Source organism: Thermobia domestica, chromosome 4 (assembly GCF_964235325.1).
Source record: "Thermobia domestica chromosome 4, izTheDome1.hap1.1, whole genome shotgun sequence".
NCBI classification, from domain to species: Eukaryota; Metazoa; Arthropoda; class Insecta; order Zygentoma; family Lepismatidae; genus Thermobia; species Thermobia domestica.
This window is the reverse complement of record NC_137457.1, coordinates 186,488,286-186,513,998: the sequence shown is the minus strand read 5'-3', so window position 1 is coordinate 186,513,998 and position 25,713 is coordinate 186,488,286.

Here is a 25,713-nt window from a genome sequence, read left to right as displayed (position 1 = left end):
ACATAAGTAAATTTGAATAAATTTATTATTAAGGTTTTTCAGCATGATATTCTAATTGTGAGTAACTATGTTGTGGAGAAGTCGGAAAATTAAGCAAAAGTTTTATCTGATGCATTTCTATCATCTTATTGATGTATTTCATTTGATGTTCATTTATGACTAAATATAGAATCATGAGTCTTATTCGATACACTGTTGATGTGTTTTTGTTGTTACTAATATCCTGATCATAAGTTTAAAGTCTTCTTCCGTAATTATGTCTGTCATATTGTGATGCACATAAAGGAAAATAATATGTGAAACGCTCCTTTTCTTTCTCAGATGAATTTGAAGGTAAGTACAGTATGAATTTTATAAACGATAAATTGTGATAATGGAAATCTTATAAAATTTTAAATTTATGTTATATATTTATCAAATATTTTATGTATAAATTCGAATATGCGTACCAATTCGCAAAGTATTTTCTCTAGCGTTTTAGTACATAAGAAAATAGTTGTGATAACAGAAATTCCAATTGATTGAAATAGTTTGTACACATCGGTTCGAGGAAGTAATACTTTTGCATTAAATACGTAGAGAGATAAGAGTATCATGGGTAACTGAAAAATACACTGTAGCAAACCGAAAAAGATTTGCCCTTTCCACTGGTCACAGCGAAAATTATGGCAGAATGTATCAAAGAACAAACAGTGACTGCTACGCAAACTTAATTAATACAGTCCAGAACCTGTCAACACTCATACTTGGGATTGAAACACGTAATGCTTTTGCAGTGTCCAGTCAATGACAGACCACAGTGATTTACCATGAGGTAGATCATGCTAGAAAAAAAAAGAGCAACGCAGAACGCTTATCTTATAAACGAACCTGATTAGTCAGTTTTCATCTTATTTCAAACCACGTATTATCTTGATGTGCACAAGATAAACTGGAAATAGATTTCTAAATGATCTTTCGTCCAATTTAAAACATCGCCGTGGCCCCTGATATTGCGCATTACAATATATTGGTTTTCACAGAATTCTGTACTAATCTTTACTTGATTCAACCAAAAATTCTTAAATTAAAAATCTCAAAGTTAAATACTGAAATTGTTCCTTAGAATTGAAAAGTAGCCCTGTTGCATACTTTACTGTAAAACAGGAGACGGAATAATCTCAATCCAATCCAATGAATATGATTATAGTCAATTATCCACTTCAAAAATATCCTAGTTGACAATAATCTGATGCTTAAGAACCTAAGAGTAATTAGTGTAGTGGGAAGCATATATTTTCCAACAGGGCGTGAACGAAACCGTGCTAAGAGGGGACTTGTCGTTCGCTAAGGACTTCTTCCTCCGAGATCGTTCAGAAGGCTCCAGGTTTAGAAAAGGATATTTTTGATATGCAAAGGATATTTCTCTACTATTGTAAAGAGCGTTCGCCAAAGCAAGCCAAGATGTGGATTTTAGACCGCCGAATTCAGTTGTATATATCTAGGAATTTATTTACAAAATGGATAAGCACGATTTCTGTTTTATTTCTTTAATTTGTTGACAGTGTTTAGTGATAATTGTAATACTATCTATTATACTGATCGAACACCAAATTTTCCCAAATTTAGAAAAACTATTCCTCCAGGCGGGGATTGAAGTGGTACCAGTTGACAATCAAACTTGCTTAGTTCATCAAATTATTTCTTACGAAAAATATACAGTTTTACGTGGAAGGTGTGTTGAAGTACACCCAAGGGTAATAGAAACAAAGGAAAATATACAATTGTTTGCAAGCCGGTGAAAATTTATAGTTTCAAAAAACAAATAAACTTATAATTCTTTTGATTGAATTTAGGGATGTACTACCATTGGACAAGTTTTGTCTCATGAGTTGAGTTTGAGTTTAACGTCCCGTTCAGCAGCGAGGCTATATGAGACCTACTGATTAACGTGGAATCCGAACCACATGAGCTCCCGCCGGGAATCGGAAGCAGTCTTCCCACGCCAAAGTTGCGTACGCTAACCACTTAGCCACTTAGCCACAAGTCTTGTCTCATGACAGCTGCTGACAAAGTCATATATCTTACAGAAGTTACAAGAGATAGTCTGTTATTTTACTCTTCCTAAAGCAATACACAGTAACAGACATAAATTATAACAACTGAGGTACGTAAATGCTTAATATTAGGATTATTAAACCCAGCAATAATCCCAATAGCTGTCCGGTAGTAGTTTTCTCAAAAACTGTTGATTCTTATCGTTTCGGAGTAGAATCAGTGGTAAAAGTGAGGAAGAAATGTGTGGAAAGCCGTCACCTCTCTTTTGAAAGATATCTATGGCGTCCCTCTACTTCTTAACATATTGCAATGATCAAAGATAGGTCAATGCGTGACGTGATGCGTCCCCGTACCATTTCAGATCCACTTTTACCCCTGGGTAGTTATGCCTTGAAAGAGGTTATACTGCAAAATACTATCTTATCCCGTGTATAGAAAAAGTCCTTCTGTTTTGGAATGAAACTGGTTCCACTATTGGTTTGGATTTTCAAACCTGGTAGCACCAAAAACGGGCAAACCCATTTACGTGGAAAAGTTTTCCAAAATATGATGGATATAATTTTAGTTGTCGTAAAATGAGTTGAGTTTATTGTCTTTTTCTAGCAGCGGGACTATATGAGACGTGGACCTACTAACTCCGTGGAATCCAAAGCACATGTACTCCCGTTACATATCGTTGGAAATCGAATCCAAATCTCCCACACTAAAGGCGGATACACTAACCTCTTAGCCACGGAGGAGTTACTGACACAAAATGAAAATACAATATTATGTTATTAGACGATATAATACAACCTGCACTTTCCTTTTCCGAAGGTTGAACAACTCATTGTAAAAGATTAATCAAGGCTAATCTGAAAGTCTACTTTCAGAAATGCTTATTTCATTTCAAAAACGCAAGTGTATTGGAACACGTGGCAAGCTCCGGATTTAGATTAGATCCATCAAAAATTGAAGCTATTTGAAAAGCACTATATTATAGAGATAAATTATAATAGAATATTTAAAAGGAATTCATTTCTTTTATAAGGAAAGTCTTCGTTCCTTTTTCACAAATTTATGTACAAGGTTCTTTTTAAATTTCAAATTATTGTATTGCTTTAGATTAACATATTCGGTACCAATGTCCTCGTGAGGCGACATGAAATTTGCTAGTCCTTCAGTCCCAAGAAAAAAAGTTTTGAAAAACTACTCCCTCCTTTAAAATTTGCATTACATTTGTTCTAGTAAGAAAACGGATTTTTTATTTTTTTTTAGGACAAGTGGTTTACGGAGAATTTCATGTATGCTGGAGGAGACATTGGGACTCCGAAGTACGAAAGTACAATGAAAATCAATATTAAGGTATATTTCTGTTTTTCACATAGAACTAATGCTGTTTCTTTCTAAATATTATTGATGTTAAAAGAAGTTAACGTTTAGTAAAAACATTCTACAATATATGTTATGCAGCATTTATACTAGAATTTTGCTGACTGTATTTAGTATCCTAATCAAATCCACCAAATCATTACACTTCTTTAGAGGAGATGATAGAGTTGGAAACCATTTTTTCATTCCTGCAAAGAAAGAAATACTTTACACATAAAGCATTTAATTCTTGCTGAATTGGAAGAGCAACCTGGTAAGCGACATCGGATCTTTCTAACTTGAGAAGGGAATTCATGTCGATGGAGAACGCCTTTCCTTCGTAACTTGTCAGATGGATGCGGTACGATGGCTCGTGGATGTCTTGATTCTGCATGAGGAGGAACGTATTCGGGATCAGTAGTATCTTCCTATCCATTATCTTGAATAAGACATTATTCTGTCTGAAATTAAGGTAATCTAATCGCTGGCTCGTGTAGATACATATGTCAATAAAAATTTGCTCAGGTATGTACCTACTGAAATAACCGTAAGATCGAAGATTTACGGAGTTTGTAAATCTGCAATATACTCGGGTGCTGGAGGCAGTGGATTGAATCCTACAGTTCTCTGCCAAATTCTCCATTTTGAATCAGGAACCTTTACTTGCGTACTGAAATCTGTATTACTATCACTTGCATCTTGATCTTCACCGTATCCTTCTTCAGAATCACTTCTATTCTGTACTTCACTGAATGGTTCGACGTAAGTTGGTTCATTATATTCACCATCAGTGAAATCATAGTCTGAAACATTACCAAGAGGCCCATCTACTACCCAATCAACGAATTTTTTAGAATCTGGAAAGAAATAATAATGCAGAAAGTGATCACAAATTGTCTTTGTAGATTCAGTTCTAGGTAGTGAATAATGAGAGGACTTAGGTTCGATTTCCAGACTGGCCATAACGAGAGAGAGTTATTGTGATTACCTTCGGTTGCACCATGTTATCACTTTGGTCACTGAGTTCGTACCTTCAATAAAGTAACGCTTGATTTCTTCCGAGTTCTTTCCCCTCCACTATCCCAACCTGTATTAGAAACATTGAAATGCCGTTAATAAAAATAAAAAATTCCAAAATTGCGTAGATGGTGAATTTGAGAGTTCATAACGAAAATCGGAATAATAGTAGTTATTGATTGAAATCCTTTATCTAAAACAATGTTCCGGAAGTCATTAGTAGTCAATGCAGATAAAATAAGTAAGAAAAATAATTTATTGTTGCTATAAATTACCTAAATGCAAGTGCAAGTATTGAAAGTATAACCGTAAAGTATTGAAAGTATAAATCACTCTACGGTTCCCTAATTCGAGCTTGGGTTCCAATGTCGCCTGTAGAAGACACGGGGATTTGCCACACGATTCTCGATACGTTCATTAACGTTTTCCAATTTTTGATTATTTGTAAATGTAGCTTGCATATTTGACATTGTTAACAATGTCAACAAGAACTCTGCAGCAAATACCATAAAAATACTTGTTATATTTACCTACAATGTAGTGAGGAAATCATGCAATAGGAGAATTAATTAAATCTTTAAATAACAGCTTAAGTCTGCTTGAGGAAAACTGACTTCTTCACCAAGAGTCAACTTCTCACTATACTATTTAAGGTAAAAACAACTTCGACGTTACCAAATATTTCTTTCCAAATAATTTCAACCATGATCTAAAAATAGAAACATCCGATAAGCTGCATTACATTTTTATAAACTAATTATTGGAAATTGTTATTTTTCATGTCGCCTAGAGGCGACGCAGGGACGGAGAGGGTTAACGAACGGTATAAGCGAGTTCGGTTAAAATGACATGGGACACCCTAATTCGAGACCGAACTAGATGTGATCCTACACTCTGACGAAAACAGTAACGACCTTGGCGGATACATGGCAAAGTTAAAGATGACGCACACACATATTATAGCTTATTTCTCAAAATTCTTGAGATCCACAGATTTAACCAATTCAATTATTTGTCACCCCAATGGAGGCCTTATAAACTACAAAAGTTATCCCTAGTAGCAAAATCACTTGGCCCAAATAGAGGCGATGCGACATACCAACGGTAGCGCTCATCGTCAAGTTTGGCTGCTTTTGTTAGCCAAGCCAAATCACGACATTGAATGAAGATTCACCATCCAAATTCTGACGTTTACTTACCAAATGTAACATAATTCGATAACGTTCAATAACATTTCCTTTCAGCGCGTAGGGTAGGATGATGACGAATTCGGTTTAGCACGTTTGCCTTTTTGTAAGATATTTTTGAGGTATTCTATCTGTTATTTATTTAGACAGTTGTCCCTAGTAGCAAGGTTGGTCTACGGTGGGGAATTGAGTGAGATTTTGTGAAAAGGATGGGATACGTTCGCTGCAAGCCTATAGCGGAAAACTAAGTTGCCCATCGTTGGCTAAATTTAAGATTTCCCAATTAACTACTCTTCCGACCTTCACGCAACGAAACCAGAATTTTTATGTATCCTATAACAAGATATACGATACTTTAGCGCTGGCTAAATTCCGGAGAACCGTTCTACGAACAGCGCATTTCCCACCACTCAGCCACATTGGTTTAATGTTGACTAATGGTCGGTAACTCGATCATACTTGATGTTGGTAGATTGCGTTACTGCACATGTAAAGTTCTTCACCGCTATCTTGTGTTCCAATTACTAAAACAAAAGAGGAGTTCGTGTTTTATATGTTGAATCATTTTCCTATACATAGTGTATAAGAACGTTTTTAAAAATAATATTTACAACGGACAACAGCTGTTAAATATCCATTGTAAAATGTGTGATTCTGACCGAGTCGCCCTTCCTGCTGGTCCAGTGGTTAACACTTATACCCTTGATGTACGGTCCCCTGCCGGGAGACCCTTTGGGATTATAACTGTCCCCGATTACTTATTATTTACTGGGATTATTTATGTGTTCGTCTCCTTGTCTGTTTAGGTTAATGGAAAAACAAGTACAATTTAGTAAAATCCTACTAATAAGCAGTTAAAACATGTTGGGAGGTTTTCTGCTCGGCAACCGAGCAACTAGGGTTGTCCTACCTTACACTGCTGTTTACACTTTTCCGGCACAGTCGAAGTACGTAATGAATAGTTCTTGAGTCCAGCTGGTACATATTTTGATATATATAACTCCTTACCATACTCGAGTAATTCATCTGTTAAATCACCTAAAACGTCACCAGTTGGAATTGTGCTTTCACCAGGTTTTGAGTATAAGACACTACATCGGTATCAGAATAAAATACTCTTTCTTGTAGTTACTCGAAGTACTTGTACAATTTGAATCTAGCTTGTGTTGTTATGTATGCGGCTATGACAACGTTTACTGTTGCCAGTGAAACAGGAACCTCGTGTGTATATTGCCAATATACATATAACTTGTCATCATTTTGTGTGGAAATATTTGATGAACGTCTAAAGTATGTGATGTTAATTTATCATATAATTCCTTGGGGTCATTAATGTTGCTACATTTCAAATGTTCTGACGTTGACCAAACTTTCCCAAAATTGAATTTACCGTTAGCTTAGCCAAACTAGTAAGTTCTAGAATATCTTTAATTTTATTTACATCTAGTCGTATTTCTTCTTTTTTCATAAAATTGTTGTATATACTTTTCCTTTTAATCAACAGTTCCATCCACTAGCTTTCGTGATTGCTTTATAAATGTATGTATTCTGCAAATAATTCACCACATTTTATTTTCTCATCATATTCAACAACATCATAAGCCCAAATCTCATGAAAATCCACTATTTTGTATCCTTGTTCCAATGCTTTTCTTATTTCATCTGCTACCCATGCACAATGTAGAATTCATTTTTCACCACTCAGATTACAAGTTGTCAGGTTTAATTCATCACAACAAGCACTAAAATGTGGAAACATTGGTCTATCATTTGATTTATAAGGCAAAACCAGATGAAAGAGCTTTTTCGGTAAAAGACTACTTAACTCTTAAATCTACCTTTTCAATGCTGCAAAAATTTTGAATCTACAGGCAAATAGAGAGTAGGGAGATGAATTGGAAATTTCTTATTTTGTCAAATGTACGGACAAAAACAGTTAACGTCTAAATAGTTTATTTTTTCTTCAGATTCTTCTCCTTTATGATAAAAATGTAAGGCATTCGCACGTCCTCCATAAAAAGCGTCACGAAGATTCAATAATTTTTTTGTTTGTGGATCATTTATGAAATATTTCGTAATCTCTTCATTTTCTCTAAATATTTTTTTTCAAATTCACAACCACATATTTTGTGAACTTTATATCGATAATTCTTTAAGTTTTGAATCTTCTTCTTTCCTGCTTCATATCAAAACTCCATTTTGTTTGTAGCATTGTTATATATGGGTTTGCCTCGTTCATTATTGTAGCAAGAATACAGCAGTGGGTAAAGCATCCTACATATTTCCACACGTGAATTATTACTGTATCCACCATCTACCATCGTCTATCCACCATCTACTTTCGTTGATGCAATTCATTTTTCCTTACTGCGGTCAACATTTGTAATTTGAATGTTTCTTATTTTCTTTTGCTAAGATAATCATTGTACAACTTTAACTGTTTTTACATCTCTCCATCTAGAAACGTTCTTTTCTATGATGCCAATAGTATTTTCCTTTAAGAAATTTCTTCGATATAGCAAGTTACATGAGCTACCGATTGTAGTATATTAAAGTAATGGATTTACATTTGTTTCTGACTCAAATGTATTTTTAAAGGCAATCCATCCTTAACATAAAACTTCGACATTCTGTACACGGTACTTTGTGAGTTCTTCTTTTATTATAAGGTTGTCATTTCGAGGTTCTTTATACGATTCTAGGAACTTCATTATTTCAACTACTTTCATTGTATCTGCTTCATAATACCTAATGTGTGGAAGTTTCTACTTAAGTTTCGTTCTCACGTCGATTCAAGAAGTGTGGGAAATGTCCTTTGCAGCATTTAATTTACTTAAGGTTATAGGTAGAGAATTTAGTGAACCTATGAAAAGTGTATTAAAATACTTTAAAACATAGAACTTTCATGATCACTTCTGAAGTCCAATTTATCTTTTCAAGCATCTTCTTTATAATGGAGGGTGAGAAGGTTAAATCTATTCACTCTTCGACAGGTATCAAATCTTCTTTTTCTTATAACCATTTTTAATTTTTGTATACAAGTTGATGTTTCTTTTTCTTTTTCTTGCGCTACCATTCTCCTACATTCAGTTTCTAATACTTGTAATAATTCTTTACATTTCTTTTCTTCAGCGTTGTTCTTCTCTCGTCTTGTTGTACTTCTTTTATTTCAATTTCAGTAACTGCATTTTCTTCTTTTTCTTCTTCCTCTTCTTCCTCTTCTTCGGCAGTTACATATGTACGTAATCTTACTACATTAATTTCACTTCTTCCTTATGCGTTCCTTTCTCTTCTTCCTTTCATCATTATCTTCTTTCTCTTCTTTTTCTTACGTATGGACTTCATCCATCCTCTCATCATCATCTACCACAATTATATCATCTTTTTCCATTAGATGTTGCGTCCGTTATTTCGTACGTTCTCTTCTTTTTCTTATTCGTCTTCCATTAAATGTTAAATATTTTTTATACTTCTTGCGAACTCCTCTTGTTTTACATTTTATTTTTTTACTAGATGTATATAAGTATTTTAAAAACGATATTTCCATTTCTGTATATAAGATTTTTTTAAAAAAAGTAATAACAATAACGATAAGGATAAGGAAATGGAGTACAAACTTGTCTTTGTTTTCTTGTATTCTACCTAAAATAAAAAATATCAATTTGTCGATAATTTCACTTTCCGGAACTCAGCATCGTGAAACCAAAATTACCATAACTTCCTTATGCTTCACGTTATTGTGCTCATCCTGTCAAATTGAAGCTTAATGTTTGCTCTATAAGTAGATCCTAAGAGGAAACTCTGCTAAAGGTTACACTGTGAAACATTAATGTTCATTCAAAGCAAAGTTTTATTTTTTGAAGAAATTGTGACATTGTTCAAAAGTTACAACTATGAAACTTTTGAAACTTTTATTGCACATTCATGGTATTATTAGAAATTATAACTGCTTTTCTGCTTTTTGTAATTATTACTTTTTTATTTCACATGCATGGAAATTTGCAGGTTTAAGGTTTGTTATAAATTGTATCGTTGTTCGTATGTTACAACTATGAAACATTTAAAACTTTTTAGATTCATTTTATCACATACATGATATGATTAAAATTTAAAATGGTTACATTCGGTAAATTGTAATTATTATTTTTGTACGTCATAGTGCATTTCATGTATCCGTCTAGGCCTTGTATATTCTACTGGTAAGAAAATGAAGACTTTTTTGGGTTACCATTTGGAAATATGATCTTAGAGTTCCAATGCCATCTCTTATAAGCCAACCATCCCGGACTTACCCAAGTTGAAAAACTAAAAAGGAAAATTAAAAAAATTAAAAAGACATCATATCATCAGTGAAAACAATGTTCTGTGAAATATAGGCCACAACATTTTGTATGTTATGCTGTATAATTGTGAGAAGAATTCCCGCTTTGTATGGTTAAAGTTTTCATCTACGTACATTAGTCTAATGTTTGTTTGATTTTGTTGAGAGGTTTTGTAATAATCTCCCAATGCCTTACATTGCTAGGCTTACCCGTTACATTGCTTACATTTTCTATTTACAAAAAAATGCAAAAGGCCTCCCTTTCTGTTATTTAACCTTACGAAGTAAATGTAAACTAATAATAGAAAAAGTTACAAACGTTTGATAATTGTAAGCAATAGCACAATTGGGAAAAGAGAAAGGCATATTTAAATTACAAAAAATTAATATTATGGTAATACCAAAATTTCACATTGCACCAGTTTTATTTATAAGCACATCTAATATTTTCTAAGATGTATATTTGAAAAAAAAATCAAAACGTGATAGTTGTTACTTCAGATTAGGGATGGTAAAATTTCCGAATTATTCACCGGTGATATTATGCATATAATAGAAGTATGTAACGCATCGTTCTGCTAACCATAAATTTATTTGAAAGAGTTTTCTTAGGTTTGTTTGTTTCTGAAAAAAGTGGTCATAGTAGATTCAAGCCTCATAGAACTACCGAGAAAACCAGACCTTGCGCAATCGTAACAAACTGGTAATTAGTTGCGGTAATGTACTAATTTTACACTATGTGTAGCACTGATGTATATTTGAAAAAAAAAAAATAAAACGTGATAGTTGTTACTTCAGATTAGGGATGGTAAAATTTCCGAATTATTCACCGGTGATATTATGCATATAATAGAAGTATGTAACGCATCGTTCTGCTAACCATAAATTTATTTGAAAGAGTTTTCTTAGGTTTCTTTGTTTCTGAAAAAAGTGGTCATAGTAGATTCAAGCCTCATAGAACTACCGAGAAAACCAGACCTTGCGCAATCGTAACAAACTGGTAATTAGTTGCGGTAATGTACTAATTTTACACTATGTGTAGCATCGTAGCCGGAGTTCTGATTTTGAGGGGCATATTTGCAAACGGAAACAGCTTGGTCCGCCAAATATACTGAGCTTTCAAATAAAGATATAGTAAACTCATGACATTCGGGGGCAAGCTAAATTTTCGAGGAATCATGTGCCCGTGTCCCCTATCAACATCCTTGAGTATATGAGTGATTGCTTCCAAGACCGTGAGAGGGATGATTATAAAAGTGCCAGCATTTTAAAAATGTCTCATATCACTTTCCTACGAAAGGATATTGTCTTGAAATTCATCATAGTCTGGCAATGATGCTCTTAAGTAACACTGTTCTAAAAGGCGTAATTGCCACTTTAGTAAGTTAGATATTGCCACAATATCTTACATAAATATCAAGTGAACCTTCGCCTAGCTTGTAGTCAAACCGCAAAACGAACCTTTATTTTTTTCAGTGCTGCAGACAATAAAAAACGAGACGTTAACGCAAGGCGCCAAACCTTATAAACACGTCAGCACTCTAGCGACATATACGGCTACATTTTCGAATTTCCGGAGCGAAAAAAAGTTTCCGACAAAAGAGATTTTGCTAGTAGGCATCATCGTCAATTAGAAGACATACAATAAATATTCTCGTGAGGAATAATATATGAATTTCGTGATGCTTAGGAGTAACATGGGCAAATAAAGGATTATACTTGAAAAAAAACTAAGGACGAATCAATTGCAGGGTTGTAATCGTGGTTCAGTGATCAATGCGCTCAACTAGTAACCTCAAGGTTCTCTTATCGGACCCACCAAGAGCCAACTTTTTTTGAAAATTTTTGGCAACTATTGATCTCCGATGACACACGATTTATCATCTTCAGATATTTGAATACTAGGATGTTTCAAGACTTGAACTATCAGATCTTCAGGAGTAATTATAGTAATAATAAAATTAACTCAACTAATCAATTATCTAGACATAGAATTTAGTTAAGCAATCGGTATTGTTGCCATAAGAGCAAGTTTATGATAATGAAAAATATAATAATGGTTGTTCATAAAATAGTGTTTGCGTAATGTTGTATTGCCCAACTAGGGTTGCAATAGTGGACAGTACAAACTGTCAATCCCATCATTCTAATTACTTCACTTCAATGTTCATGTTCATGTTCCAAAGTGGTATCCGAAATATATTGATGTACCAGCCGAAAACAAGCAAATAGTTGCTGCTCAGATGGTAGTCATAAACTACTAACGTGGGAGTCCGCCTATGAGTCTCCCTGCGGTCATGATTTTTCATGGTCGGGATTCAATTGTTACGAAGCGTACTTTTGCTTTTACTGAGGCATTTGAATATTTTCTGTATCTAGCAGTAGCTTCTAATTCTATCACTATGTTCAGTTGTTAGCTCAAACAGGTCACAAAATAATATTTCTCAGGTGCTAACAGACAGGATGCACTCCTTAATTCGATATATGATCTTTGTCTTACAGTGAGCACTGAGCAACTGTTTAGTATTCTCTTCCATTTTCCTTCAGGCAATCTTTACACGTTAACAGACAATATTGTACTGATCTTGTAAGTGCCTCTAGGCATAAGACAAAATCAAAATTTTAAAAAAAAGTTTTTAGTATAACATACTGTTCTGTGAGTACTATATTTATGATTACTTGCTATGTTTCTGCTCTTAAAAATGACAGCTTTCTGCTTTGGCACATAAGCAAATTAATTTGTTCCATTACTGCTATTTCTCAACTTCAATGTTCTTGACAACAATAACATTTCCACAAAAAATACAATATGTAAAGTTTTTCTTTTCTGTCTAAAATTTAATCCTTTTCCAGTGCTATACTTGCTAAACAATGCTTTATTTGTAGAGTGTAAGAGGGATTTACGTAATTACCACTTTCCCAGGGTAAGAAGAATAGATCCGTTTAGAAAACTAACAATTCTCATAAGCATTATCACTTAGGCAATACTTCTTCCACAATACTGCAAATATAGTTTGCATCTCAAGCTATATGTAACATAATAATAATAACAACCATAATAATAATAATAATAATAACAACAACAACAACAATAATAATAATAATAATAATAATAATAATAATAATAATAATAATAATTTAGTATCAAACTTGAAGAAATTTTTTATATGATACAGGCATTCAAGAAAATAGTCACTACTTGTTAACTAAGCAGTTGGTCTTCCATTCTCAGCGGGAGGTCATGTGGTTTGGATTCCACCTTAATTAGTAGGTCCTGTCTCACATAGCCTCGCTGCTGAAAGGAACTTTAAACTCTACAATGTAATGAAATCTTTAAGTTTTACATCCGACGGTTATGTCGGCTAGGCTACAGGAGACGGCGATGATGAGAAATTAATGAAACGGTGGAATAAAGAAACTGGGAGAACCCTGGGAAAACCCATGCACACGGTGTTTGTCAACCACACAGTTAACTTGGGGCGATGTGAAATCGAACGCACCAGAGTGGAACGTTCTACCACTGAGCCAACCCCGTCCTGGTTTAAAATCTACATGTATAAGATATAACACTTCCCAAGTGTTAAACTCCAATTTTGATAAAATTTATGAGTTAGATACTACGCATAAACGAACATAAGTTTTTTTTTTTAATTTTCAGCGGAAGAAACTATTTTAGAGGGTTAATGCGCCCACTCAAGAGTTTAAAAATTGACACCCGAAAGGCATGAAGATGTTACCGAAGTTAATGAAATTGTGCAAAGATATTGTAATCGCAAAATTGGAGACTGATTCGAATTATTGTGAAAATAGTAATAATAATAATAATAATAATAATAATAATAATAATAATAATAATAATAATAATAATAATAATAATAATAATAATAATAATAATAAAACTGTTGGTTGGACCAGAGCGTTGGGTGGCGCAAAAAATGGATCAAAGCGAAGGAAATCGTTTTTAGATAGCTTATATGTGAAATAAGCCTTTTCGTGTCCAACAAGTGTCATCATCCATTTTCTTCAAATTTGGAACATCAAGAGTAATCATAAAAAGTAGAACATATTATATAGTAATTTGGGTGTCTCGTTTAACCCTTACAATGTTTCTTCGTATAAACAGAAAGAAGAGTCGATTTATTTGATATTTACTGTTGATGGGCCAAAATTGATGCAAATCAGATGCAGATCATTGTTAAATAAGACAGGTATGCAATGCAATACTTACACACAATTACATTTGCTTCGGTCAACTCTTTCCTGCGCTACTAAAGTAAAATTTACTTTTTGGGAGGGGCCCTTGGCCTCATAAAACGGTATTGGGGCCAAGGGCCTCTCTCAATTGCACTTTTGAAATTTCGTATTCAACGGTTTAGTATGTCTCTGCCCCGCCTAACTTATTTAAAAAGTAAACTACGAAATGGTATTCCCTCATTTTACGTATAAAATATCTGTGCACAATTTCATTCACTTCGTTCTACTTCTTCTTCCGTTTAGGGCGTCAACTTTCAAAATTTTGGGTGCCGAATTTTACTCCTAAACAGTTGATCAGCAGAAAGTAAAAAAAAAAAAACAAAAACTGGTATTTGTTTATCTGTAGTATATACCTCAAGTTTTATCAAAATCGGAGTGTTAAACTTTTGAAGTGTTACATGTAAGTCAATTGGTCTTCCTTCTCTAGAAAATTCCCATTAAAATCGCTTCCTCTATAATAGTTAATATGCCCTTTCACCGGATTTACGTTTAGATTCAAACTCAGATGTCTCGCAGCAAGACTAGGATCGTAATAATTTAAGTAAAGTCATTCGAAATACTTGGCCTTATATTTGTGTTGAAAGTTCTACTTCTGTATATCCTTTTATTACTACACATTAGAAAAAACATTTAAAGATCCAGTCCTGAAGCCCGATTCAAACCAATAACAGCAATAGCCTTTGTTATTTTCCGAAGTCTTGTACCGGAACGATTGTATCATTCTACAAGTGCAGTCTTTATTAACATCCCTGTCAGCAGCTAGGGTATTCATAAGAAGTAAAAAAAAAAAGAAAAAAAACTTGGAAAACCTGACGTTCACCGATTTTTAGTATTGTGATTTGAATGCATATTGGGAAGTAGGAATTTTGTATTTGGACACATGTGTAAATTAACAAAATTATGACTTACACTTGCAACTTTTTATGGTAAACACAACTGGTAAAGGGTAATTTACAAGAAAAAAAACATTTTTGTTGCAATTTGTACTTTCCTGCAAATCAATATGAACTTATTATTTGAGTACAAAAAGGTACACATAAAATTGTTACTTTGTGCGGGAATTGCAGGATTTCACAAGTCAATACGCTAACTGTATGACAACACAGCACTGTCCTGCCAACCCACAATTTCATAACGTATTGTTTCAACTTCTTTGCTTATGAACATGCTTATTCACGTGTTGTGAATACCGCCACCCCGAAACAAAATCCTAAATACTGTATATCGATATCAGTAATTGATATTATGGTTACCACAGCCGTTGTGTAAAAAAATATTTTTGGCGCTTCGTTTTCAGTGGACGGTGAGCGAATTACAAGGGAGATAAGGAATATTCCCCTTTGGTAAGGCTGGATGTATACTATAACCAGTGGTGTCATTTCAGACGACAATTGCTTGGGAAAATGTACTAGTTGTACCCAGAGGCGTCATTTAGGGAAGAAAGATGGGACAATTAACCCTAAAGAGTACCATGTTATGGTTACTACGAGCGCAATTATTCTTCTCCCAGTACTTTGACCAGCGCAGAATGGTCCAACTAATTATACAAAGTTACAGAGCGCAAAGGTATTTCCATAACTACAATGTTAAAGTGATATTGAGAAGGCTTTTATGACATTTAAAATCATAAACACTTACATCTAAAAACTTATAACTAATAGTGCTATCTTTGATTGAGCAGATAGTTTCTGTTCGATCCAAATCGGTCTACAGATGGTTGAATGATGAGAAGTTAAAGTTTAGTATGAACACAATCAATTGTATATATTGTCTCTCATCTGACTCGCTGTTACATACATATACACTCTCGCCGCACACGAACACATACAATCCAGTTGAGAAGCAAGAGGAGTATAACCTTTCTTTTTACTTTCTTTCTTAGAACGTGACTTGCAACTCGATTTTCTTTCTCTTTTCCTCACATCAATACTTAAGCACAACTGTTTATACAAACCCCCGACATATGGCAGCCAAAGTCAATCGTTTTCTTCTTTCTTACTTTTGAATATGTAATAATAACAACACCAAAACTGTCCTGTCCTACCTGTCAAGGCTCATTGTCTGTCCCGCTTTTTTCGATTCAAGGTCATCACTTTGAAGAAAAGTCCTTGATGAAAATCCTTCCGCATACCACGTGGAGTGCTCGCATCAACAGAACACATTCTCTTCTCTCACACATCTGTAGAGCTGAAGCAATTCCAAAACAGGATTGGAAACTTATTATTTTTAACATGATTTTCCAGAATTGATAAAATTACGAAGTAAGCTTTCACACTATTACCAATGAATTACCACCAAATAAGGTAACCACGATAATTTTTTGAACATGTCCAACCCTGTCATCAGTGGCGTATTGGAGGGTGCTATTTTAAAATCGTTATATCTCCGTTGTTTATTAACCGATTTTTAAAATTCAAACGACATTCGGTAAAGAATTAGATCTACAATTTTTGAGTGTCCAATTGGTTGCCTATCTTTAAGGATAATATTTTAAGACCACTATATTTCCGTTATTTATTAACCGATTTTCAAAATCAAACGACAATCAATAGAATAATAAATCTTCAATTTCTAATGCATTGTAGGTTGCATAACCCTTAGGATATTATTACAAAAACTCAAATAACTCCCTTATTTATACTTGGATCTTGAACATTCAAATGACATTGCGTTTTGTATGTCTAAAGATCTTAGTTTTATAGCTTTATAACCATAAAACTCTTATAATCAATTTACTATAGTTTAAAACGAACTTAAAATTACAAGTTTGGATACTGATAATGGAATCTTCTGTTAACCTCGTTTTCTATTGGAGATAATGATTTCTTAATCTCTGTCCACTGATCATAATTCAAGCTGAATAGACAACCGTTAATGTCAGAAACTACTTCCGTTTCGGTTTGCGCATTTTTCACAATTACATTGAAATTATTAGTAAGAATGAACTTCTTTTGAGGATCCATACTAACCACTCCATTTTTTACTTTAGAAAATTTTTTAGTCATTTTTGTTACTTCTTAGAATCATTTTTAAAGAACAGTTGATGTATTTTGTAACCATTAGAAAGGACCTTCATTCCATCATATCTCATAAAAAGTTTCTTAGCTTTCATCTCTTTTAAAACTTGATCAGTATCTTCATTGTATCTCTGGGGTAATCTAGTTTTGTATTTCTCATTTAAATGTACTAATACTCTTTCCCCAGTGTATTTTGTTTCTATCAATTTCAATGAGGTTATTTCGTATAATTTTCCTTCTTCCAGATCTTGCAATTTAATAAGCTTTAAAATGTTAATATTGTTTTTCTTGTTTAATTGTGAGGCCATTTCTCAATTTATTGTATAAAACTGAAAAAAATTGTTCATTTTTGTGGTGATCTTATCTCGTTATATATATAATTAATTCTATCAACAATGTATTTTATATGTTCGTCTTTTAATTCTCCATTCATTACTTTAACAACATTAAGCTCATACTTAAACATAGCAATTAGAGTAACCATATTTTTATAATATTCTTTTTTCGAAGCTATATTAAATCATGTTGATAAACCAGTGATAACGGCAGAAGCAGATGCAAATGCTGTTGTTGTAATTGAATAGACTGTAACAGGAATACATATATTGATAAACAACGTTGAAGCACAAAGTAGTATCGAAAATGCAATGAGTAACATAAATACATTTTAACCTCTTATTTTTCGCTAGTAAATTTTGAAGTGTTAATATCGTATCCTCAATTAACGCAATTAGATTCTCTCGTGGAATGTTATCTGGTATATTCATTTTATTAAATAAGTTTTTATGATCATTTTTTAAATTATCGGTTTCATTAAAAAAACAAAGGGTAACAATTTGTTACTATTCAACACAACCACCATTCTTCTTAGCTTAAACACAAGTGGAACGATTCGTTCTTATTAAACAAATTATTCTAATCATCTTAACTTAAACACAAGTGGAACGATTCGTTCCTATTAAACACAATCATCATTCATCTTAGCTTAAACACAAGTGGAAAGATTCGTTCCGTTTTGTACTTTTTGGATCACAATCTTTTTATCTTCTTGGTCTATATATAAGTTTTTATCATAATTACCATAAAAACACTTTACAAACTAAAAAACATCTAATCGAATTTAAATTTTCTCAATCATCTTTTCTTTCTGTACATCGTATTCAAAGTTTTTCTTACCAATCATAACCACATAACAATTGGTTGTGTCAGGAACATCACTTCCAAAATTCACAGTCAATTTCAAATTCGTTCTATCACTTACGGTTACTGATTTATGCTTGCTTGTATAAATAACAAACATTGGTGTATTTTCTAAGAATTCTCTTAGGTAGTAATACATCTCCGTGTTTCCAATTGTAACTCTCTTATATACCGTATACATTTCGTAAGCTTTGATATATTTGTGTTTTTCGAAATCTAAGTTCAAAGAGTCTAAGGGGAAACATTCATTTCTTCCATTATTAAAGTGAATATTTTGAATCTTACAGTGATCGAATTTGCCTGAGTCTTTTTTCTTGATTATCATTTCTATCAGTTTGGAAAAAATGCAATCACGAAATCAGGCATATCGAATTCGTTACAGTTAAATTGTGTGGTTAAATCAAATTCTAAATATTTACCTGTAACTGACTTTTGTAAACATTGATATGTGTTGAAGGAAATAGTAATCTTACCTTCTTTCAACATGTTAGTTCTTAACAAGGTACCATAGGTCTACATACATAAAGATAGATGATATTAACGCTTTTCGGAAAGAATATATGGAAGAAATCTAAAAGACTAATAATAATGTAGTTCTTCTTTTCTAAGTGCAAAGGTTCCTATATCTGAGTTCAATAAATACAAAGCAGAAATGTTATCGCGGTTAGAGAATGTTCTTAGACAGAATGATATAGATAAATTTGTTACAAAAGATTTCCAAAAATCAAACAAAGAAGCAAATATGTTCATTATTAAGAAAGAAACTATAAATCTATTATGTCGATTGAGAACTAAGAATGTTAAAGACCCAATCTTTAGAATATTTAATCTAAGGAATAGTTATGTTTCTCTATAATAGGAAAATATTGCATATCGAATTAAGTTTTGATAAATACTATTTACATATATTTTTGAACGATACTTTAGTTGAAACTTTTCCTTTAGACGTTAAAATGGTGATATAATTACGTTTCGAGCATACAAAAATTCAGCTTTCGAAGAAGGACAATTACTATCTGTTATTATGTACGTAGAAATAGAACTTAAATGATTTTCTATATAATAAACAGGATTATTGTGTTAAGTGTAAGAAATCAACAAATACAAAAAAATACCATTTGAGTAGAACAAACAAAGAATGGAAAATATATTAAGTAAGGTATTTGTTCTATATGTGATGTTACTAAATCTCAATTCGTTAAAAAGAAAGATTGACTAGAAGAAGTTAAAGGTATTAGTGAAGACATTATAGAAGAAATTCACAAACCTTCCAGAAAGGATTATCCTAGGTTAAGTGTTATTGTTAAAGGTATAGATGATTTATGGCAAGCAGATCTTGTAGAAATGGATAGCGGAGTATTAAAAGGTGTTTCCAAGTTAAACAAAGGCTATAAAAATCTCCTAACGATTATAGATGTATTTTCGAAATATGCTTTTGCTGTTCCTGTTAAAGATAAGAGCGGTAAGAATGTTACAGAAGCATTTGAATCTATATTAAGAATGAGAAAACCCAGTAACATACAAACTGATCAAGGCAAAGAGTATTACAATAAAGAATTTAAGAAGTTAATGGAGAAAAATAAGATTAATCATTACTCAACCTATAAAGTAAGAAACCTTCTGTTGTTGAGAGATTCAATAGAATTCTTATATAAAACATGTGGAAGAAATTTACAACACAAGCAAATTATAAATGGATAGAAATATTACCATCACTAATTAGCGAATATAATAGTCGTATGCATAGAAAAATTGGTTTAAAAACTATAGAAGTTAACAAGAAAAATAAGCAAGCAATATTGGAGAAAGTGTATAAGAAAGAATATAAGCGATTTAAACCCAAATACAAATTAGGTGATGATGTTTGTATACGTAAATCGAAAGGATTATTTGACAAAGGATATACACCTAATTGGTCAAGAGAAGTATTTGTTATTAGCGAAGTTATTCCATCTAGTCCACATACGTATAGAATTAAAGATTTAGAAGAAGAGGATGTACAAGGCAGATTTTACGAACCAGAACTATTAAAGACGAAACACAAAGATGAATACTTGGAATAGAATGTGTTGAGAAAGAAAGGTAACAAAGTATACGTTAAATGGCTAGGATTTGATGATTCATATAATAGTTGGATAGATAAAAGTAATGTTGTAGTGTAAATATAAATGTTATCTTTTATAGTTATTATTCCATAAAAGGCTAGTATAGTATAATAACAAACTAAGTAGGCCGAATTCGGACTACTTTGAAAACTCATCTTATACAGTAACGAAAAACTTTATCCTTCTAATTCTACGAACTTTATAAAAGCAACTTGCGAAATAAAACTTGCAGATAGGGAGGAAAAATAAGTTAAAAAATTATTTTCTAAACAATAAATATGGGTACTATGGATAGTCCTCTTAGTTTAAAAGATATTTGTTACGAACAGATTAAAGACAATTATTGGTATGGTATTTTTGGTGATTTCAAATTGATTATAGATAAGAGTACAGGATATTTTAATGCTACTAAGTTGTGTCAAAATGGGGGAAAGAATTTAAAAATTGGACAAGGTTAGATAAATCAAAAGATCTCCTATGATATTATGACAAGAAATTAGGTGGGCCTGATCAGCACCACCAAAACTCAATTTACATAGTTGAGTCAAAAGGAACAGAATTGATATTGAGTATCTCTTTTTGGATTTCAAATGAGTTTTATGATAAGTGTTACAATATAATGGAAGATTACTTCACACAAGACTTTAAACAGATTCAAGAGAGACCAAAAAAGTTGCAAATAAGAGTAGGGAAAATAGAACAAACAATGGAGAGATTGAGAATTCAAAACGAGGGCTTAAAAAAATTGCAGCACCATATACAGAAGATAATTGAAAAGATAATTGCCGAATCATATACAAGAAGAACGAACTTAATGATTCTTTCCCTTACTGTCCTATCAGATGCCAAAAGAGTAGACTATATAAGCCTCTTAATGAAGCAGAAGAAAAATATCCGAATCATGAGATAATATACGAAAAGTTTAGAGATCCTAATAGCATTAAGTTATTTAACCTAATGCAGCAAGAACTAGATATTCGTAAAGGCAAGGGTAATGAATTTTGGACATCCCTATCAGAAGAAGATTTGGTCAAGAAATTGATGGTTTATATGATCGGTTAATATCTAATCCTATGTAAAAGTTTTAAATATAACTTTTATGGTTATTATTCATAAAAGCTTAAAATTAATTTACACTAACCTAATTCCAGTCTTCTTCTTAATAAAAACGTGCTATCAATATCAGGACTTTCAGGATATCTAGAATAAACCGGATTATCAAAATCAAGTTCTTCTGTAGAACATTCAATATCGCTGTTGTCGCTGTTGTCGTTGTTGTTGTTATGTATAACCGCTCTACTCAAACGACAAGTGTTATTATTTCCTAACCAGGTAAGCATACACTCAACACAGAACACATGTTCGCATGTTGTTTTACACATTTGAGTTTTTCTTTCTTTGCATATTGGACGTTCTTCTGAGTTTTTATCAAGTGTAAACCTGATGAAAGTAATATTAGTTTGTTTCTAATGGGATTCCTAGCATGCTTATTTACTCTTAAGAATTGAACTATATTGATCTTGTTTTTCATCGCTATTAGAATGTTTTCAGAGAACCTCCTATTCCAACAAGTATATACTATCTTGCTTAAATCTAGGCCTTTTCTTTCAAACTCTAGAATGAATTTTCCGCTTTTATCATCTAAACTAACTTTTGGCCAATAAACTTTATTTTGGTATTTTCTCACATGTGTTTCATCTAGTTGTGGTGTAATAGCTTGCCAATCGATAAGAGAATTAAATTCGCTCAAGAAGGTTGTTAGTTCTTTTCTTTCAATGTAACACCTTTTAGAAACTATATTCCAACGGAGTTTATCTTTAAAGGTTCTTAGGAAATATGAATGATGAGAGATTATATCCCAATGTAAGTATTCTCTGAATTGTGTGCAAAACTTAATAGCGTGTTTCTGTGTATACTTTCTAAAGTTATTTTTTTCACTGAACGCAAGCCAATCAATATCTTCTTTAAACTCATTAAGAAAATCTTCACTCATTTGTCGAGCATATTCGTACGTGTAGTAATCCCAATAAATATGCTGTTTCGTATGTTCTTTATGTTTTAATACGAATTCTGGTTTTAAATGAGGATAAGACCTTGATCTATACTTTGATTCCCACAATTTTTCCCAGGAAAGTTTATCACCATACTTGTTAGTGATGTTTTCGTGTTTAAGTAGGTCTTTTCTTTTTGATAATCTGTCCCAATCGATGCGTTCTTCATGGTTTTCAATAAGCGAAAGTGATAGATTATGGTTTGATGTAACTAAATACCAATTTACCTTGTTGTAGAAATTCATTGGATAAGCTCTTTATTTCTGAAATTTGGTTCCATTCTTCAAATTTCGACTATTAAGTACATCTATAACTATATTTCTACAAAGTGGATTTTGAAAGTAGTTTACAATATGTTCAGGATTTAATTTTTGAACCAAGTCTTTTATAAGTTCAGTTAGTTGTTGTGAATTTATTGCAGTTGTTTTAGCTTGTTCATTTGGTTGTTGTGAATTTGTGGTAGTTGTTCTTAGAGACTTATTTCTGTGGTCGTTGATTAAGGTTATTTGTTCTTCTTTCCCAAGCTTTGAATAACCGTGTATTCCTTTCTCTCTTCAGTGTTGTTTAAGTTGGGTAATGGATTTCATAGTCTCGTTTTGTATATAAATTTAAAAAAATAATAATCAGTTTTGCTAATTTTCTATATAATAAATATGGAGGCACTTTGTAAATTGATACAAAATAAGCTTATCCTTATTCATCAAGATCTTAAACTCATAACAGCACTACCAGAAAAACAGATATTAGTAAAAGAACAAGAAATGCTATTAAAAGAACAAGAAATGTCATTAAAAGAAAGATTTACACCAGAATCAAATTGGGATAGCGATAAAGAGATTGAGTCCACAAATGATGGTGAGGAGGCAGATTTAAAAAAAAGAATAATAAAAATGAATTATTTCTCATTAAATCAATAGTAGCTTAGATGGGTCTCCCCATGAAAGCCATGTTCTAATACAATATGCTAATAGGCATTAAGATCTCCTAGGTCGCTTGAATATTAGCTGTTGTATTAGAAAACGAAAATGATTAAAATTATTTTTTATATAATAAAAAGTGATATAGTAATAATGAGTTTAATTAAGCATACAGTAATAGAATTAAAAACTTGTGTAAAGAAAAGGGGATAAAAGGTTATTCCCGTTTAAGAAAAGCAGAACCGATAGACCGAATTAAAGAACATGAAGATGAACTAAACACATTAAACTTTACCCAAATATTTCCATTTTAAGAAGACATTTTTGAAAAACCAAAACCTAAAAGATTAAGTAGAAAGAAAGCTTTAAAACTGTTCCCATTTAAACAAGAGAGTTTTGGAGAACCAAGAATCAAAATTGAATCAATACCAATCGATGTAAAACGTAAAAAAATTGCATTGGAATCAAGATTAGAAACAAGGAGATTTAAAACAGATTATAGGCCACAAGATCCACTTGAACATTATATTACTGCAAGACCTAAAGCTATATTAAACAGATTACAAATTAGCTTAAGTAAACATAGTTCATTGAAAGCTAATCTTTATGTAACTTGTACATGTAAGAAAGGTGAAGGAACTCAAAACTTCTATTTTAACACTAAAAACCGAGAAATATATCAATCAAGTAATTTAAAAGAAGAAATAACTAAGATGAAAGAAAGATTAAGAACGAGAATGGATGAGTTCGAAGCTAGAGGTTCTAAGTGGGCTCTTATAAACATTAACTTTTTACAACTAGTAATCGTCAGATATACACCATATAGAGGATCGACATACATAGATCTACCTGATAAAATTAAAAATAAACAGGCAGTCATAAATGTAAAGAACGAAGATGAAAAATGTTTCTTATATTCTATTTGTTCTGCGCTGTACCCAGCTAATAAAGATCCACAACAAACTTCCAAGTACAAGCAAGTTGTTAAAAACTTAGAAGACATATTAAAAGATATTCATTTTCCTGTAAAACTAAGCGATATTCCAAAAGCTGAAAAATGTCTATGCGTATGATAAAGACTATTCAATCTATATACTACATCACACACAAAACAAGAAAGACAATCATGTCAATTTATTATACATAAAAGAACAAAATGAAGACCAAGTTAAAACACATTATTGCTGGATTAAGGATTTAAGCAGACTAGTATGTGCACAGTTAACTAAAAAGAGAGCTCGAAAATATTTATGTGATAGATGTTTGTTATACTTTTACTCCCAAGACGCTTTAAATAAACATGAGCAAGATTGTTCGTCAAATGAGCCAGTAAAAATAATAATCCCTGAGGAAGGTAAATACGCTGAATTTAAAAACTACCAATACACAATGAAAATGCCATTTGTGATTTATGCTGATTTTGAATACTTGTTACATAAAGTTATGAGCTGTCAAAATGTTATCCAGAAAATATATTGATTACTTCGACACGAGTGATTACCCTACAGATAACAGATATAAGATACCACAGGTTAATAAGAAAATACTTGGTAAGATAAAAGATGAACTTAAAGGAACAATCATAGAAGAATTTGTTGGTTTAAGATCAAAAATGTATTCAATCAGGTTCCAAAGATAAATGTTGTAAAAAAGCAAAATAAGTTAAGAAAAATGTTATAAGTAAAGAGCTTTTATTTAACGATTATAAAGACTGTTTGTTCAACGAAAAAAAAAAATATTATAAAAAGATGAATTTAGTCAGAAGTTATAAACAAGATTTGCACAGTATAGAAGTAAATAAGTTAGCTTTCAGTTGTGTAGACGATAAGAGATGTGTTTAAAGAATGGGAAAACTACTCTGGCATGGGGACATTATAAGATAGAAGAGATGTGGAAGTAAGTTAGGTATAAGTTAATTTTTGTTTAGATATAAGTATAACTTTATGGATATAACTATAAAGTTTTCGCAGGCGATATAAAATGAATTTAAAAATAAAAAATATATATATTTCTACAAATATGAGCAAGACGCTTTGTGAACCATGTAAGAAATACTTACTAGATATAGACAAACATAATAATACTAAAACACATAAAGAAATTAGTAAAACTAAAATTTGTAAGAAATGTAAGAAAGAAAAATATAAAGCTCAGTTTAGATATATAGAAAAATATTCTCTTTGCCGTGAATGTCTGTACGAAACATTACCACCCTTAACATGTTTAATGTGTCAAAAAGAATTTAAAATAAACCCAA